Source organism: Pan troglodytes, chromosome 15, assembly GCF_028858775.2.
Source record: "Pan troglodytes isolate AG18354 chromosome 15, NHGRI_mPanTro3-v2.0_pri, whole genome shotgun sequence".
Classification (NCBI taxonomy): Eukaryota; Metazoa; Chordata; class Mammalia; order Primates; family Hominidae; genus Pan; species Pan troglodytes.
In genome coordinates, this window is record NC_072413.2 from 31772975 (window position 1) to 31791197 (window position 18223).

At 38.3% G+C, this 18223-nt stretch overlaps 1 protein-coding gene and 1 long non-coding RNA gene across 15 annotated transcripts in view; one reads left to right on the top strand and one right to left on the bottom strand.

Moving 5' to 3' along the window:
* Positions 1 to 14293, bottom strand: part of LOC107968142 (uncharacterized) — a 28061-nt gene extending 13768 nt beyond the window's left edge. Inside the window, exons 1-2 of the long non-coding RNA XR_001709087.4 lie at positions 14200 to 14293; positions 729 to 895 (exon numbers count right to left, since the gene is read on the bottom strand). This is a non-coding gene — a long non-coding RNA (uncharacterized LOC107968142). The remainder of the gene's footprint in view (positions 1 to 728; positions 896 to 14199) is intronic.
* The window catches only part of NPAS3 (neuronal PAS domain protein 3), an 868305-nt gene that overhangs the window by 598554 nt on the left and 251528 nt on the right, over positions 1 to 18223 (top strand). The window lies entirely within an intron of this gene.

Genomic DNA, 18223 nt, shown 5'->3' on the forward strand with positions numbered 1-18223 from the left:
ATTTTTTTAAAGTTACAGAATTTACATATATGTTACACATCATATATACATACACATGTATATATACATATCATATTCATGTATATGACAAATATTTAAATATATGACAAGTGAACAGGTATTTCCCTGATATTCTGCCCCATATATTAATGTGTTTATGCTTTACAAAATAATACTCTTTACCTTAAAAATGTTACCAAATCTTTTTGTCATTTTATTCAGTTAGCTAGACATCATGACAAGAGTATTTGTTTATTTCATTTTATTCAGTGTCATAATCTAATATATAATCTACAGGGAGAATTTACAGCCGCCTGCTGACTATTATTGGCCAGTGTAACCAAATTAATAAGAAGACTTGCAAATTTCTGCTATGTGTGGTACTTACTATTTCACAGAGCAGTAAAAAAAAAAAACTCCTTATGTCAGTACTATTTCTATGTATGAACCATGGCATGCTGAAAGTGTCAGACAAAGCAACAGCTAGAGAAGTGGTTAACACTAACTCCAGAATGGGCCTGATTTGTATACTCTCTTGGATCCCATCCTGAAAATGATAAAACTGTGTATTTCTTTACATTGGGAGTCAGGATTTGTTGGCCAAATCCCTTTAATGACATAGTTGCTAGGAGCTGGATACTATAGAAACATGTGAGGGAGTCAGGAGTGTGACTACAATATGGTTTTCAGTGGACAAGTATTTTCAAGTCATAGAAATGGCTTCTTACCTGTCATTTTCCATTTGAGAAGTCCACAATAGTATGTAGTGAGAAAGTGTCTGCTACCTCCTATATATGTATAATTGGAATCTTTTGTGAATTTCTTCTTCATACAACCTCCATGTGTGGTTATTTAATCGCATTTTTTCTATGAACCTCGTACATCTTGTTTCTCTCTGAAAATAAATAGAAAGGGGTCTGAAGTTTCCACCGTGACCACACAGCGTGCACTCTGATGAGACTTTGGAGTTTCCTGGAATGTCAGCTCTGTAACACACTCTAAGTAGTGACTCTTGGGGCACAGTGGAATGGGGGAATCCCTGCTATGATCACTCACAGTGGGAATGGACTGCCTCGGCTCTTGAGAAGTCCTCTTTCCAGGACGTGTGCTGTGTCTGTTTTAAAGCCACAGGACATAATGCTCATCATAAGAGGAACATATTAGCAAGGAGCAGTAGCAATAGAACTTGCTATTTTTCTCAGAGGATTCAATCAAAGATTTTGAAAAGAACTAAAAGTCAAAGCAAAATGTTTCTCTGACTTTATAGAGAGATGCTGTTTGAGCCTTTATCATAGAACAAGCAAAACCAAGCATAGTATTTACTCAAATTCTATAATAAAAGTATATATACTGTCATAAAAATTATCACTTACACCTTTACTAAAAGAAATCTGGATGGGGACCTCACAGTAATTTTGAAATATCCCTTTTCACTATCATTCTAGGGCAGTACCCTTAGGCATATGACTTTCTAAATAGGCTCAAAATGTATTTGACTAGACTAGTATGAAGTTTAGTATAAGAAACAGTAAAACGGACACTTGAGTAGGACTGCTGTTAGAAGAGGCCCAGAGCAGATGCAAATGTGGCAAACCTTTTGGTTGAATAACTTCTACAACAGTCTATAGAGTAGAATCATATAGAGTATGCCTTTTTAAACTGTGTGTCTATAAACTGTAGGTTTCAAGAGAACACCGACTATCTGCCTAGTTCATCATCTTCAGAGCCTAGTACCTGGGTTAGTTCCCAACACATAGTAGTGGCCCAATAAATACCTAATGAGTTAATCAATTAACATGTTCATCAGAACATTAGTAGAATGCATCTCTGGATTATAGGTTTTTTTTATGTTTCTATTTTTGCTTATTTGTATTTTCTGAATGTTGTTAATGAAGATGAATTACTCTGAAAATTTCTTAAGCCATTTTGCCATTATTGAAAGGTCTTTGGAACCTACTTGAACTTTTATACTTATTAGTTTTGTTAGTAAATATTTTATTCACAAAAATCTGCTTGTGCAGACATACAGTTTGAGCCTATTTTTCTATCAGCATTGATGGATTTAAACTGACCCAGCCACGCTCTCTGCCCTATCCCTCTGTGACTGAGAGTGCTATATATGTTTAGAGGCCACTGGTTAGCATCAGGAACAGTCTCTTTGGCCATAGAACAGAGTGAAACCGCTGGAGAGAGGCCTCAGGCTCCTGACCTTGGCCTCGTTATGCAAGTTCTCTAAACAGCTGAGCTAACCCCTACTAGTGCTAATAAGAGTTTGTAATTAGACCTGAGGTGAACAGAACTAAGCGTTCACCTCCAGCTCCCTACTGTTCCACAGCAATAATCAAACCTGAAGACATAGAGAGAGCTGTTTGATTCATAAATATGTAAAGTGGATAGAATGATACATCTCTGTTGAGGTTATGATATGAAAGTCTTATTTGTAATTTTTTAAATCTTCAATGATAGATACAACAAAACTACAATTATTATTTGTTAAAAACCATAGTTTAAAATGTTATTTTAAAAGATTATTTTCTATATGGAATAGGGTAATAATCATAAACAGTAGAAGAATAGAGTCATAATTTATGACTGTGTAGAGTGCTAGATTGTATTTTTTCCCAATGAAATGCAGAGATAGAAAAATATTATCATGATTTGTGTTATAACACTGGAGTCAGAACTACTACGAAGAAGTGTTTCCTCAACTTGATGCATGGGCTTTAGCTATGCAGTTCCCATCAGCACTAATGGGAGATTCAAGGCTAAACCACCAAGGATAAAAGCTAGACTATAATGCAAGATTTGGAGATGTTACCCATTTGAGAACTGGTTTTCATTGTTATTTTATGTGCTTTTTTATGCTTTGGAGGTTCCTGCTGTTATACTTTTAAAATTCTACTTTCATATATGGTAAAAAGATAACCTTTCATAATAAATAGAAGATGTAGCCAAGTTTTTCTATGTTTACCAATAAAATTATATAACGGATTACAATTCCAACTAAAACATAGGTCCAAAGGTTTGACTAAGATATTGCTCAAATACCTTAGTCAAATTTTCTAGACATTTGAATTTTCTAGATATTTCACACAATGTCTAGAAAATTCAGTTACCCATCTCTTTGAAAAAGAAATTGGTGTATGTTTTCCTGACAGTCTATTCAATTACTGGTCTATTTTTTTCCCGAAATATTTTCATACTTCAGCAGTACAGCTATGTTACGAAAAAACAACAAAATCCCTAGAACTATTTCACATGGCCATAATGAGCATGAACTGGAAGTTAATATATCTGACAGGAATAGTAAGTCAATATGATGGTGTATATCTTCCCCCTCCATGTAGACAATGTTCCTGGAAGGAAAATTTAATCTTCTGTGGCTAAAATAAATGAACATTTTTGTCTTCTGCTTAAGATCAATAAATGAGTAGATTTTGCCTACATTAACACTTCTGCTCTATTTTAATTGTTGTGTATTTAACTGATGGCAGCTTCCCTAATTTAGGGCACATTAGAATGTGCCAACCAATTCACTTTTGAGGATTAAAATGAAACAAATCAGTGTTTCACTTTGATATGCTCAAACAGGAAAAATCTCCTAGGGTGTATTATTGTTAATGGTAAAGTGGTAAGTAGAGGTTTCAACACAGGCATAAACTTTTAATTGGCCAGTTGTTTGAAAATATGGCTAGTTCATAGATTAATGGACGTTAATCAGAATTATAGTTTCTTTATATTCAAACCAAAGCCTCTTAATATTAAATATACCAATGAGATCATCAACCTTATTTTAAATTATCACACTGGGAGAGCCATCGTGGGTGGTGATAATGATGCTAAATGAGCAAGGTAGTTGAGAAAAATAAGCATACAGAATCATTCTCTAACTTCTCAATTATACCCAACCCCTAGAGCTCCACTGTAAAACCACTGGTGCTAGGAGAGTAGAGACCCATTTGACACTGGACGGGAAGAGCTGTGAGCTCGTGAGTCACTCCAGACACCCATGCCAAGGAGAGTGCTCTTTTGAGAGGCAAGCCACTGCAGAGAAGAGGGGAGCCTGGGGGCTTAAGGGCCTTATGGAGCACAGAGCACTGCTCGCCTTGACGATCTGAGCTAGCATCTGGAGTCTCAAGCTGGTCACCTTGCCTCAGCCAGGTGGTTCATGTAGCTTTTAATTATCAACAGAGCTTTAGTCTTCCCTGCCCATAGGCTAGCATCGGGTTGTGGTGGCATAGGCCATAAACCTGTGCAGACCACTTTACATTGGAACACGAATTAATGAATATATGAGTCCCTTTTGTGTTATTTTGGCCAACCAAAAAGAAACTCTTATTGTTATGTATGTAGGTAATGTCATGGGTGTTAACTGGTTGTCCTTATCCCATTCAGTCCCACTTTAAGGACCCTAGATAGTAGACCCATACAAGGCTTGTAGCTCAAAGGTCCTAAAGGACCCAATGGTTACTGGCCACTCCCACACAATAATACCAGAAAACTAATAATGCTAAACCAAAAGAACCTTGAGAAGTTCCCTCTGCTCAGAAGTATATGGCTAGAGTCAGACCTTCTTCTCCCTGCTCTGTTGTGCTGTTAGCACAGCAGCACTGAAGCCAAAACATAATAAAACTCCAATATCCCTGCATTCAGCAGTTTACAACTCTCTTTGGAACAGAAGAGTAAAATAATTCCTTCAGCAGTTTGTCTCTTACAGTAGTCAGTCTTGGACAGCTGTCAACAGAAAAACCCCAAGTTATCTAATATTAAAATCTGCTGTTGTAAAAAGACTTGTCACCTAAACCTTGGCATTAGGACTTATGAGAATTATTATTATTAATATTAGATAGCACTGACAAGTATTTGGAAAAGATAGGGTAACCTAGGAGAGTGGCATCCCGTTTCTCCTCAATACTGCCTTTGAATTTACTTACATAAAGGCTTGATTAAAATGAAAAGTTTTTGTTTTTCGGTAAGTTGAGAAAGCAATTCCCCTGTAATGCAACCTTAAGACAACACAAGTACTCATAATAATTGTAAGACCCTACACTTTTTTCTTGAAAATCTCATCAAACCTTACCCACCCCCAACATTCTATAATTTACAAATCTGTCATAGAGCCACATAAGATGATAGGATTTCTGTGACAAAGCATTTGTGATTTTATCTTTATTTTATTTGCTTTTGAGTTGTTTACTGTTTTCCTTATGCAGGCAACCTCTCAAGCATCATCATCTAGCTGACTCTTATTCTTTGCGTATCCTGCGGAGGGAGGGGGAATCAATCAAGCACGTTGACTCTCAGGGGGAGAGGTGAGTGAGGGAGAAGAAGATTGTGTAGGGGAAGGAAACGTTTCCTGTCTCAACATTGCGGTGTGCGTGGGCTGACCCAGATGGAAACAGAGATGCCAACCTTGCCGCTCTGCTGGGTCTACTTTTCACTGAAGGAAGAGTATGGCTGGAGGCATAGCTAGGGAAGTGGAGGGCAGGGGTTCAGGGCAGGATTTTTTCAATCATCACTGAAATTGGAGAGATATGAACATGAACTCTTAAGAGGGAGGTGATGTGGTCTCCAAGAAGGCAATTAAGTAGACAAGAAGTGTGGGAATTAGGGATCAAAACTGTACGGCAAACAGGTTGAGTGGTCTTAGACAAGTTACATTTAACCTCAGTGTCTCATTTTCTGTATACCAAGCAGAGGTAGGGTTAGAATTAATTAATTTTGCAGGGTGCCTTGAGATCCACTGACGAAAGACTGGAGCAGTATACAAGGAAGTTTTGTGTTGCTGTTACGGTACTAGAAAAAGAAAAGACTCTCCATTTACTTTCTGCCCATCCCCAAGCCCCACGTCCCACAAAAAGAAGTGAAAGTAATGTGTTGGCTTCGTCACCCAAGTATCCATGCACACTTTTCTTTCAAACCTTGCTTTGAAAACCAATGGCATGTTTCTGTTGTTAACATTCTCTGTGGGCCTGAGCTTTCAATAATTTTATTCTAACCTTACAGTTAGTTCTTAATATTATGCAGGCTAATAAGGTCACTGTTTGGGGGGTTTGTCTTTGTTTGGTTGCTTGTTTTTTAGGATATTCTTCTATCATAACACTTCTGTACTAATTCCCCTAAACTTCTTTAAATTTCCTCAAACTTGACCTTTGAACAGAGAAAGTCTGCTGTTTCTGAGGCTGACCACGAATGCATCCTCACTCTGCCTTCACCTCTCTTTATGGTTGCTTTCTCTTTTTTGGCAGAACAGAAATTTCCAAGTTTTGTATGTTTGCTTACAAATAAACGACTCAGCTGTGTCCGCATCCTTTGTGTCAACGTGAACATTCCCTTGTTCTATGTTTAGCTTGAATAATTACCAAACTGTTTGTAATGAGAATGTGAGGATGTGACCTCACAGCAATTTTTTCATTTCCTTTCTCTGTATTTAATACATTTCAGAAACTGAAAATACCAAATCTCTGTGCTTTTTTTTTGATGCTTATCAGTAATGGAAACATTGCGAAACAATCAGCCCAATACCTATGCTTTGTTCATTTATTGCCTTCTCTGAAGATAAATTGACTGTACTCAACTCTCTTCAGCATTTTTCTTCACCTAGATATTATTGCCTTGTGCAGCCACCCCAAGGTGACTGTTATCACTTAATTAAATCCTGGCACGCTGGGAAGAAAAAACAACATTGTTCCTTCATAACCCCAAGGAGCCTATTTTTAAGCCACTAAGGCTTTTCCCTGTTTTATTAACTTATTCCTGGCTACAACAAGACATACTTTTGTTGATGAGCAAAAGGTTGTATTAGCTTTTTATTTTCTGGGTAAACTTATCTATTCTCTGGGAATAGGGAAAAAAAGAATGGGCATGACAAGAGAAGGGGGAAAATGGGGTCTCTTCAACCTCCCTCATTCTAGTAAAGGTCTCTGTAAACACTGAGCTGGAAACTAGAAGCAGGGGATTCAGGGAAGGGAACGAGAAAATAAAATGTAAACATAAAATGGGAACAAGACTAAAAGTAAAATGATGAGACTGTCTATTGGGGAAAACGTGACAGGTAGGGGACACCACTTTCAAGCTAAAGAAACCAGGCATGGAATTTGCATTTTTTGAAGAGGGATTATCTCCTGACACCTCTTTTTGTTGCTGGCTTAGACTAGCATCTTTTTATTAATCTCTTGTTTAATGCGTTTTCCCCCCCAAGTCAGGATTTCTTCTTTACTTTATGGTATTAGGCATCCATGATCAACCAGTTCTATACCCAGTTATGTTTCAAGGAATGAAAGAACTATTGTTGGGGTATGTTTAGAGGGGTGTGTGTGTGTGTGTGTGTGCATGCACACACACACATTAGTAATAGGAACACACAACCTGTAATCAGCAGTTCTAAGTGCAGCACTTGATATCAGAGTTCACTTGCTGCAAAGGAAGTTACTTGTTCATGCATAGTAAATTATGCACCTTTTAGTTTGTTTCTAGTCCATTAAATCTTGGGCCAGAAAATGGGTTTGTCACTTCTAAAATTTGGACCCAAGCAAACATATGTGTTTATTCATGATGCTAAATCATTTTACCACATGCTGTGTTCACCAACAGAGTAAATGCTGCTTAAAGCTGTCATATTGGCAAGAGCAGTGGATGCAGTGACAGGCTGGGGTTGGATAGAGACCTGGTTCTTAAATAGTCGGGTAATGAAGATATCTCAGCCACCCCTGATCACTGCCCACAGGTTACACTTTTCTTAGCTTCACGCATAGAACATGTGATTGGGAAAACCAATGCGCTCCCTGAGACAGTGTAAGAGATACTCGGTGGCTCAGTGGCTGTCTCTAAAATGGGAAGAGTGTGAACACCTCTAAGAGGATGTAAGAACGAGGCCAATAATGCCTGTGAAAATTCCTGGAATGAAAGGGCTATCTGTACAAACACCAGGAGTTTTTCTCTTGCTTGGTCCATAAGACCCTCCAATGCTTACTTGGAGTGGTGGAGGATCTTCATGCATTGCCTTCTTGGATTTGGGTCAAATCTACTGTAGTTTCCAATTTACCAGCTAAACCACAGACTGTGGGGATGTGCATAACTGCCCACTCACTGTAGTGGATTGGTTTAGCTTTTTCCCTCTGCAGGTTAATTTTTTTTTCTTTATAACAGCATTATAGACATCTCACTGAGGCAGGTTAGCCCCCGTCTCAAGACAGTGCCCTTTGTAGTAGCTACCTATTTGACTCTCACCCTGAACTATGTTTGTCTGAAGAGCTTGCTTGGTACCATGATGAAGTTAGTATGAATGTATATACATATTTGGCTGCAAATTTCAGTTTTGCTGGCCAGAAACTCCTCATGGCTTTCTCCTGACAACTTTAGAACACAACATATATTCACAAAATTAGTGATCATTTAGTGTCTGCCTGTCTCTCACACCTCAACGTTTAGGCAGGGTCTTTCTCAAGCCGTACTCGCCAGCAGTATAGGTCTGGCCTGTGAGATTGTCAAACCAGGAGGCAACACAGTTTTCCTCAGTTGCCCTTTTTTTGTCCTCGAGAGTCCTCACTGTCACTTCCTTGAATCCTTTCCCACCCCAGTTATCCACACGTCATCTGCCCTTCATGAAACAGAGAGGTGGCTGCTGGCCTTGGCAGACAAGCCTCCTGTGTGTTCTCATCGCCCCTCAAGCTCCTCCAGGCTCAGGGATGCAGTCCTTTCAGCCGTTTCCTATTAGTCTTGTTTTTCAATCATCTCATCATTTTTTTTCAGTTCCCTTTTGAGCCCTTTCTAAGTTCTTCTTTCAATAAAGTGGCAATCCCCAGAACTGAATTTACTTGAGATCTAAACAGTGCCAGATAAGAAGAAAAATTAACTTAGGATTCTAAAATCAAATGTCCATGGCTTCCACTTTACAGGCATTTAAGTAAAAAATATTGAGTTGATCACTTGCCCCATGTAAACAAAGAACTGGATGGTACACGTTTGCCTGAGTGCACACGCACATGATGGGAGGGAGGTGCTGGCCTTCTGCAGGGCCACAGAGAGCAAGAGATACTCTCACAGACACTGTGACCACTGCTTGCCAAGCATGAGGCAGCCAGCAGCCTTGAAGTCACTCACAGGCCTCAGTGTGTGGGTGTTATTTGAAGGTAGACAGAACTGGACTTGGGAAAAATTGTCAAGGGGATGAAAGGCTTTAGCATCAGGTGTTTTCTGTTCTCCTTCCTCATCACCCCCAGACATGCCCTCCTGTCCCAGTGATGATGAACGTGCAGGCCAGTGCTTTGTGCTTGGAGGGCACAGTTGCTAAGGGAACGCATGCTGATGAAAAGAGAACCTTGCCAAGTGTTCATTTCCTCCTTCCCTCATCTCTTTCTGTGTTCTCATGACCCAGCTCTCATCTGAAACACAAACTGAGTTTGAGGAAGCTTAGGAACAGTCTCCCCTCTAGCCCACACCCATTTTCATCTGCTTCCAGTTATATATGAAGAGGGGACAGTGGAAATAATCCAGAATCAGTATAAACCCATTATACTGCTAGTATGTTTAGTAGAAACTTAGCAATAGAAGTATGTTGCTATTGCTATCTTTACTGTTTTAGTACCTAGAACCTTCCCATTCTTTCTTCAAATTCTTTATAGATTTTATATCAGTCCATTACACTTTGGCCTGAAGGAGTGTTCAAATACAACTGATTTTTCTGGGACTACTAGATGTGTTTCCAGTATTTGGGGGGCATAGAAGAATTCCTTGAGGGAAAGAGTGGCCCAGGAGTCACCCTTTGTAAAACACTGCACCCACAGAATGGGATCTACCCAGTGGATTATGATCCACCAAGGTTTGGCTTAAATCACATTTAGCTGACTGTCAAGTCTAGCCACCTCCTCTAGGTTGGCTTCATCTCAATCAGAGAGGACAACAATCATCTTCTTGTCCCATCTCTGCTTTGAACATCACCTTGAGCACTATCATTCTGCTCTATGTCTCAGGGAATTCAAACCTACAGGGGAGTGAATGGCAGCTGTTTGATATCAAAAACTCAAGAATCTCTGCCATGAAAGAATGGGGTCCAAGTCAATTGCACTACATGCTGCATGGCAGCCTGAATTTCAGTTCCTGCTGTACTATTTCCCAGCTGTGTGATCTCACTTTCTTCATCTCAGACAGGTATGGCAAAGTATATATATATATATATATATGTGTGTGTATATATATGTATATATATATGTATATATATATGTATATATATATGTGTATATATATATGTATATATACATATATATATACACATATATATATATATCAGGATATACTCCTGATACTCCTGATATATATATATCAGGAGTAGGTGCTGAGGATTGAGCTGGGTTAGTTCATGTAGAGTCCTTCTCCCAGGGTCTGGCACAGAGACCACCTCCATAAATGCTATCTGTCACTGTTAATATTATTATTAAAATCCTTTTATGATTTGGGGTCTATTTATTTATATTTAGAGACAGGGTCTCACTCTGTCACCCAGGCTGAAGTGCCGTGGCACCATCATAGCTTGCTGCAGCCTTGAACTCCTGGGCTCAAGCATTCCTCATACCTTGGCCTCCCAAAGCACTGGGATTATAGGCATGAGCCACTGCGCCCAGCTCTGGTGAATATTTAATACACATACATATATATGTGTGCCATAGACTAAATTGTGCCCCCACCACCAATTTATATATTTAAGCCCAAATTCCCAATATGACAGTGTTTGGAGATTTTAGGAGGTAATTAAGGTTAAATGAGATTTTAGGGATAAGGTCTTGATCCAGTAGGGTTTGTGGTCTTATCAGAAGACGAGGACAGAGAGAGCACTCTCACTCTGTCTGTCTCCCACCATGCACACACATCAAGGAAAGGCCATGTGAGGACACAGCAAAAAAGGTGAGCCACACCCTTCCACAATCTAGGAAGAGAGACCTCACCAAAACTGAACCCTACAGGCACCTTGACTGTGGACTTCCTGGGCTTCAGGCCTGTGACAGAATAAGTTTCTGTTGTTTAAGTCACCCAATCTGGGTTTTTTTTTTTATGGCAGCCCAGGCACACTAAGACAACATATGCATGTATGTGTTTATGTGTGTGTATATATTATATATATATTATATATGTATATATTATATATATATATTATATATGTATATATAAAATATATACATGTATGTGTTTATTTGTGTGTATATATTATATATATATAATATATGTATATATTATATATATTATATATGTATATATAATATATACATATACATATTATATATATTATATATATACACATATATATACATATATACACATATATAATATATACATATATATTATATGTGTATATATATAATATATATATGTATGTGTGGTATGTGTATATAGATCCTAGAATAGTTCTTATTTTAAAATTGTCATGCTTATAAAAATCATTTTTCTCCTATGTCTCTGTTTGATTCTTTTCATCTTCTCATTGACATTAATGTTCTGCCCAAGTGTCCCACCCTGTATTTCCTTAATTTGTCTCTTTTCATTAATTTCTGCAATCCCTGAAGTAAACAGTCTTTCTCTCCCTTAAAATTGTTTGTCTCCAAACTTGTTTTTTTGAGTTGTAAAGGGAAATATTTTTGACTATGATGAAACCTTATCTCAGACATGACTATTGAGTTTTTTTCTTGCTGTAACATTAGTCTCCTGTCTCCTATGTAACACATTTAGTTTAACTGCCCTTAGTAGATTATCCTACACTTCCAAGTGTATTTTTCTCCTTACGAGTAGATAAAACCCACAATTACTAGCAGACTTTCTTCCTAAATCAGGGTCCCAAGTCAAGTAATAGTCATCATGGGCACCATTTATTATATACCTGCTGTATGATGACACTTTTACGTGTGTTAACTCTAATCATCTCAACAACTCTATTGACTGAAATGAATAATATATAGATGTTGTTCTTTACATTTTCGTATGAGAAAACAGTGAAGTTGTTAAGTCAGAATTCTAGCTCAGGTCTATTTGAGTTCAAAGCTCGTGTGTTCTTTTGCATTACAGCCTGCTGCCTCATGAAATGTTTGAAGTGTTGCCATTTCAAAGCTGAACGTGGAACTTGTTCAGCTCTGGCCACATAGGCTCTTTAGCATCACTGAAGGAATTGAGAAAACAAGGCCATAGATTGTTCCATCTTCTCTATCATTGTCTCATTTTAGAGTCCCTCTGAATCTGACCAGGGACTTTCTGATAGAGTCATGGTTTTCATGGTGAAGAAAACTAGAGGGTGCAGTCAAGAGAGGTCACTGTATAGTGCCAGATCTGTGAGCCATAAGATATGGCCTCTGGCAGTGTATCTCCCTTGTTGAGGATTTTTTCAAGAGCTGAAGCAAGTCCATTCCTGCTGAAAGCCACAGAATGTGCTCCTTAGCAATGATCGCAGTCAAGGGAACCTGCTCTCAGAAGTAGTTCATCTGCCTGATGCATCTCTTCTTCATTCCTCAATCCTCTTCTTCTGGGGGCTCCTGTTAAGGCCTTCTGACTCTAGAAGCCTCCTCTGCCACACCTCTTAATGAGGCCAGGAGTCTACCTCTATAGCATAGAAACCCCTGCCTGTTTTCTGGTGCTTTACCTAGGGCTGGGTTGATATCCAGATTCCCTTTTTTGTGAGAACCCTGGAAAGACCCTAGGCAGAGATATGAAAGAATCCATTCTCTTTAAACTACTCTGGCTGCTTACTGCATCTGCAATCCTGTTGTCGATTGACTTATGCAGAAAAGTGGTGAGAAGAGTCCTAATATTTCAGCCCATGTCCTCCAACACCGCAACACTTCCTCTACCAGGCATCACCCTGTAGCTAAGTGTTTAAGCCTATGAATAATCCGTTCAAACTTCCTAATATATTATAAGGGGCATTAGTAATAAGTTTCTTCCAATCACTTGCTGGATAACTTCCTACATCTACCATTTCCTTGTGTGTGTTCCAGTAAGCCAAAAGATTTCAGCCTTGAAGAAGCAAGCATAAATGATTTGTGGCAGATCCTGTAGGTTTTACTCTGTATAGTAAGCTATGTGGGACAGGGATTTTTATCCTGCTCAATATGTTGATTTTATGTGATAGTTTTGAAAATTTTAATTGTGATGACATAGTTATCACTAGGGGCCCCAATATAAAGACTTGCCTTTTGAAAACTGTGAAGGAATGGATTTCTTTGCTCATTGCCTGTGAGGATACCTTACTTGCACCTTGCTGAGCTTACGAGAAAGAGCTGAGCTTGTTGCATTATACAGTATTGAGATTAATGCTAGTCACTAGCTCATGTGAAATTAAGGATGTTTATGTACTGCAGACCTATGTCTACGTCTAGTACATTAGGCCTGCCTTGTGGGTCATGTCTGTGTGCTGTTTAGGAAAAGGCAAAATAATATTGGCTAACACTTTCATGAAAGGCTCCTGTCGTGGCAGGAAAGGAGTCAGAAAGGTAAAAATCTAGAGGAAAGGAGCAGCAAATGTCTTAAGCAAGTATAGTTAACCTGTAATGAGAGTAGAAGGCACATACAGAAAATGATAAAGACTTATGGTTGTGTTTGTAAAACCCTTAATATATTTTTATTTGCTTTGGGATACAAGTCTTCCATTTGGTCTCAAAGGCCAGTTTGAGTCTTTAAGGACTCAGTCCTTTAGGGGAAGTCACTTTTCAGGCTGTGACACATTTAAGTAGAAATTAAAATAGGTCATCCTGTTACTAAAGCACAACCCCCAAGCAGGACAATAAAACAAATCTGACTTGTTGGGAAAGGTCAAGGCTAGAATGAGCAAATCTCATTGGAGGCAAAAAGAGTCTATCCCCAATATTCAATTCTATGAAATTTACACTAGCCAACATAAATTCAGAGCCATTCTTGGTCTTCAAAATTTGTCAGTAATCATTATACACCCCTGAGTCAGATGTATAAATGAATTCAGAGTTGGTTCACTGCCCTGCGTTCACATACAAATACATTTAGAGTAGGATTTACGGGAACATTGGCTGCGAAGTATGGTCCACACTCTCCCTGCAGCCATCGGCCCCTCTTTCACTAAATGGATGAATGCAAAATGCATTCATCACCAAAAGATGAAAGGAAAAGTGAAGAAGAAACAAAAGAAAAGTACGAAAAGGGAACTAAAATAAGAACATAGAAGGGACACAAAGACGGTTGGTCCCAAACCTGTGCACTGTCGTTTTCCAGGCGATATCATCTGACATTGTACTTCCTCACTTTTTCAGGCTACTGTCATTTGTCAGGGAGGTTGCTATTTACTTAGAATCTAAGTTAGGTCTAAGCAACAGTTGTCAGGGGGATTCATTATTCTTAAATTATTAGGACTTCATTCAAAATATTCTACAAGTTTGTATAAGAGTTTGTGGAAATTTTCTCAACTGTGAAGTTGATCATCTTGTAGTCTTCTGATTCTAGACTAAGATAACTACTATTGTAATAATGAAAGTAAGTATTAGTTCATGTGCCCAGCTCTTAAAAGAAATCAGGCGGAGGGCCAAGTGAAAAAATAATACTCGGAAATTAATCAGTATCTTTATCCCTTCATACAATCACTGTTGGGAATTCGGATGCCTTTGACATCGAACGTTGAGAAAGACTAAGTAAGAGGTGACAGCTGTGGCTGAACGTATTATTGCTATATATGGTTGAGGCCACTTTAGTCTATAATTAGTCTACAATTCTGTATGCTAATTTTAATAAGTCTAATAGTCATTGAGATGTAGACTGTCATTCATCAAATGTAGTGAATGGTGGAATATATCCATTTTTAAATTATTTTTGTTCTAACACATCTTCAGCTATTTAAGACAAAAGAGTGACTAAATAATCATTGTGCACATTAGAATTATACTGAGATTATTGATTCAAGGTTTCTAGTGAGCGGATTATCAATATGACCAACTCCAAATTTCTTTTGGAATTACTTTCGATGAGCACATCAGTGTATTTGAATAGATCATACATAACCTAGATTATTGGTACAGCAAATCCCTTGTAGGATGTGTAATGCTATGGCTGTTATACAACTTCAGTAAACCACATTGTCCTAATTCACTGAAAGCAGTTTACCCAGCGATTACTCAGGTGTGTTAGGTGATAAGGGCTCTGTAGCAAAAGTAGATTGTTCTGTGGCAATCTATTCCAAATAGCCCAATTCAAAATGCACACTAAGTTATACCTTCCCAGCAGGCTAACACTCTGTGCTGCTTAGGAAAAAGCAGAATGACAAGGTCTGCCCTTTGTTGGCTGAGATGCCAGCTACTGACCTCTGACTTCACCTAAAGAACCTAAGAAAGGGAGAGATCACATGTGTTGACAGCACTCTGGAACAGAGGGAAAGGAAAGGCTATATCTGGACAAAAGCTATTGACACTTTCTTCTGCCCTGGGACATGTATATGGTAGCATTATTAGCTCCAACAAATGATTCATCCCCAGTTAGTAATTACAGGAGCATATGTGAACATGTTTATATTTATTTATAACCAAATGTCCAGGCATCTCAAAATATATAGAACAAATCTGTGTCTGAAAAAAATGACCATCCAGTGACAATTCATGTACTAGATATAATTTGCTTTTTGATACCGACAATCTATTACTTGCATAAAACCTTTCACTTCAAGACAGCACTGGATTACACCTTTTCAAATATTTTTTAAACAAATTTGAGCATCTATTTTATTTTACTTTTGAGACGGGGTCTCACTCTATCACCCAGGTTGGAGTGCTGTGGCACAGTCTCGGCTCACTGCAACCCCTGCCTTCCAGGTTTAAGTGTTCCTCCCACCTGAGTCTCCAGAGTAGCTGGGACCACAGGCATGTGGCACCAGAGCCGGCTACATTTTTTTTTTTTGTATTTTTGATAGAGACAAGACTTCATCATGTTGCCAGGCTGGTCTCAAACTCCTGAGCTCAAGCGATTCGCCTACCTCGGCCTTCTAATGTGCTAGGATTACAGGCTGAGTGCCTATTTTAAAGAAAAAAACAATCACAGTGATTATTTGATACATCAATCAGATGGCTAAAACAGAAGATATGTGAGTCTATTATCTTTTGCTGTCTGATATGATAGGTCAGAAAGGCACAGAGATGGTCAGCACAGTGGTTTCCATGGTTTAGTTACATTCCTTGCCTTATTCAAATCACCTTAACATATCTGCGTTTACCTTCAAGGCAGTCACTTTACACATTATTTTCATATTTTAGTTAGTTATACTTACCTTCTTTATAGACAACTTCATTCCCATGATTCCTATTAAAACTCATTGAGATTTCGGTGTAATCACCTTTTGATCTTACAAATTCAAGTAATGAATGGCCAATCCCTCTTCAGTGATAGCACTGAATTCATTTCCAGCCAGAATAGTCATTGAAGTACAATCAGAAAGAGGAAGAAAATTCCAGTTTCTCTTTTCACTTTTTAAAAAACAAACAACAAAAGATTCACTTTAGGAAGCCAGTGGAAAATACCAGAATTTGATTTTCTTCTTTACTAAATCATTCCACAAAATTACCAACACCAAAAACCCCATATCTCAGCTCAGTCCTTTCATTCTGTTCCTCAATTAGATCACAGAGAAGCCAGGATCAATACAGCCAAGCACCACTGTTGTTTTCTTTTGTTATTTGGGGTTTGTTTTGTTTTGTTTGAGACGAGGTCTTACTATGTTGTTCAGGCTGGCCTCGAACTCCTGGGCTCACACGATTCTCCTGCCTCAGCCTCCCTAGTAAGCATTACTGCTTTTAATTGTATAAATTAAGACTGTCATTTAATGTACACTTAGCAAATTTGGTCCTAGCAAATTTCACAAGCTGAATTGTTCTACTTTGAAGGATGCCATCAAGAGCGTCACTGATGAAGATTTCTTATGATATTAGTTGTTATGTTCTGGATATAAGCAAGTATGTTAGCAAACCATAAAAATCTATAATCTTTTTTACTTCTCATGTGTTACATAGTCTGGCACATGGGGATAAAAGCAGAAGCATTTCCATTTCTTTGGAGCCTTGAACAGAATGAGAGCTCTGTGGATAGGCAGTGTACGCTGGTCCTTCTCACCTAGACTCAGCAGCCAACTGTGAAATGAAAGAAGGTTAGCAAAGCAGCCGAGAGCCATAGCAAATGGTAAACCATGTTGTTTATCCACAGATCATTCAGGACCAGGTCTCAGGTCCATCAGAATAATTAACTTCCCTATAAATATGTATCTCTGCTTCATATGAAGCTAAATCCTGGAGCTAAGGCAGTGAAGCAACATAGCCTCTAAGCATCTGGAATTCACAGAAAACCAATATAAAGGTTTCAGTATTGTAAAGTGAAGGACCCAGAAGAGGTGCAGTTACTCACAAAAAATTTTAAAAACAATTCTAAGCATTGTTGACTCCAGGAACTAAATACTAGTTTCTATTATCAGCCCATCATATTTATAGCTGTATGTGGTTCTACTAAAAATTAATTGTTAATTATATGAATGATATATAAAATAAAGAGCAAAGAACCTATTTACAATGATTTCCTGAAATTAACATAGAAGGGTTTCATGGCCCATGAATTATCCTCAACCAGAATTTCTGAACTATATTTGTAACCATCAAGTTCCTTTGAGTACAAATGTTTTTTAATGCCTTTTCTCTGGAGATACAAATAAAATGTTCCTAGAAATAAAACACGATTGCACCAGATTAGTGTCTGTGGTCTCTAAATGGTCTTTTAATATTCTAAATTCATTAAGGGATTCTTTAATCATTGTTACTACTCCCGACACAAACCTCCTTACCTAAAGAAATACCTGTACAAAGCATTTATTATTTTGTCTTAAGAGCCTGTTTTTAAAAGTCTCCCACTGCCCAGTAAACAGTCAGGTTCATATCATAATTAGCCATAACAGAAGCACTGTGGGTTTCCCTGCCAACATCAGGGGTGTGTTTTCAGGTAAGTGAGGCTGTACTTTCAGGTAAATATGACTATAAAATAAATTTCTGTAGACTATCTTATTTTCACATTGACTTCTATATAAAATGGTATGTATATACTACCAGAGAAGGGGGAAAAAGCTAACATAGAAGTCTGAATGAAAAACTCTGGGACAGGAAACGGGGTCAGTGTTCTGGCCAGCTTGTATGTGGTGTGGTCCAGTCTTACATACCGGCTGCCTATTTGGAGATGTGGTTCTACTAGGGATTATTTA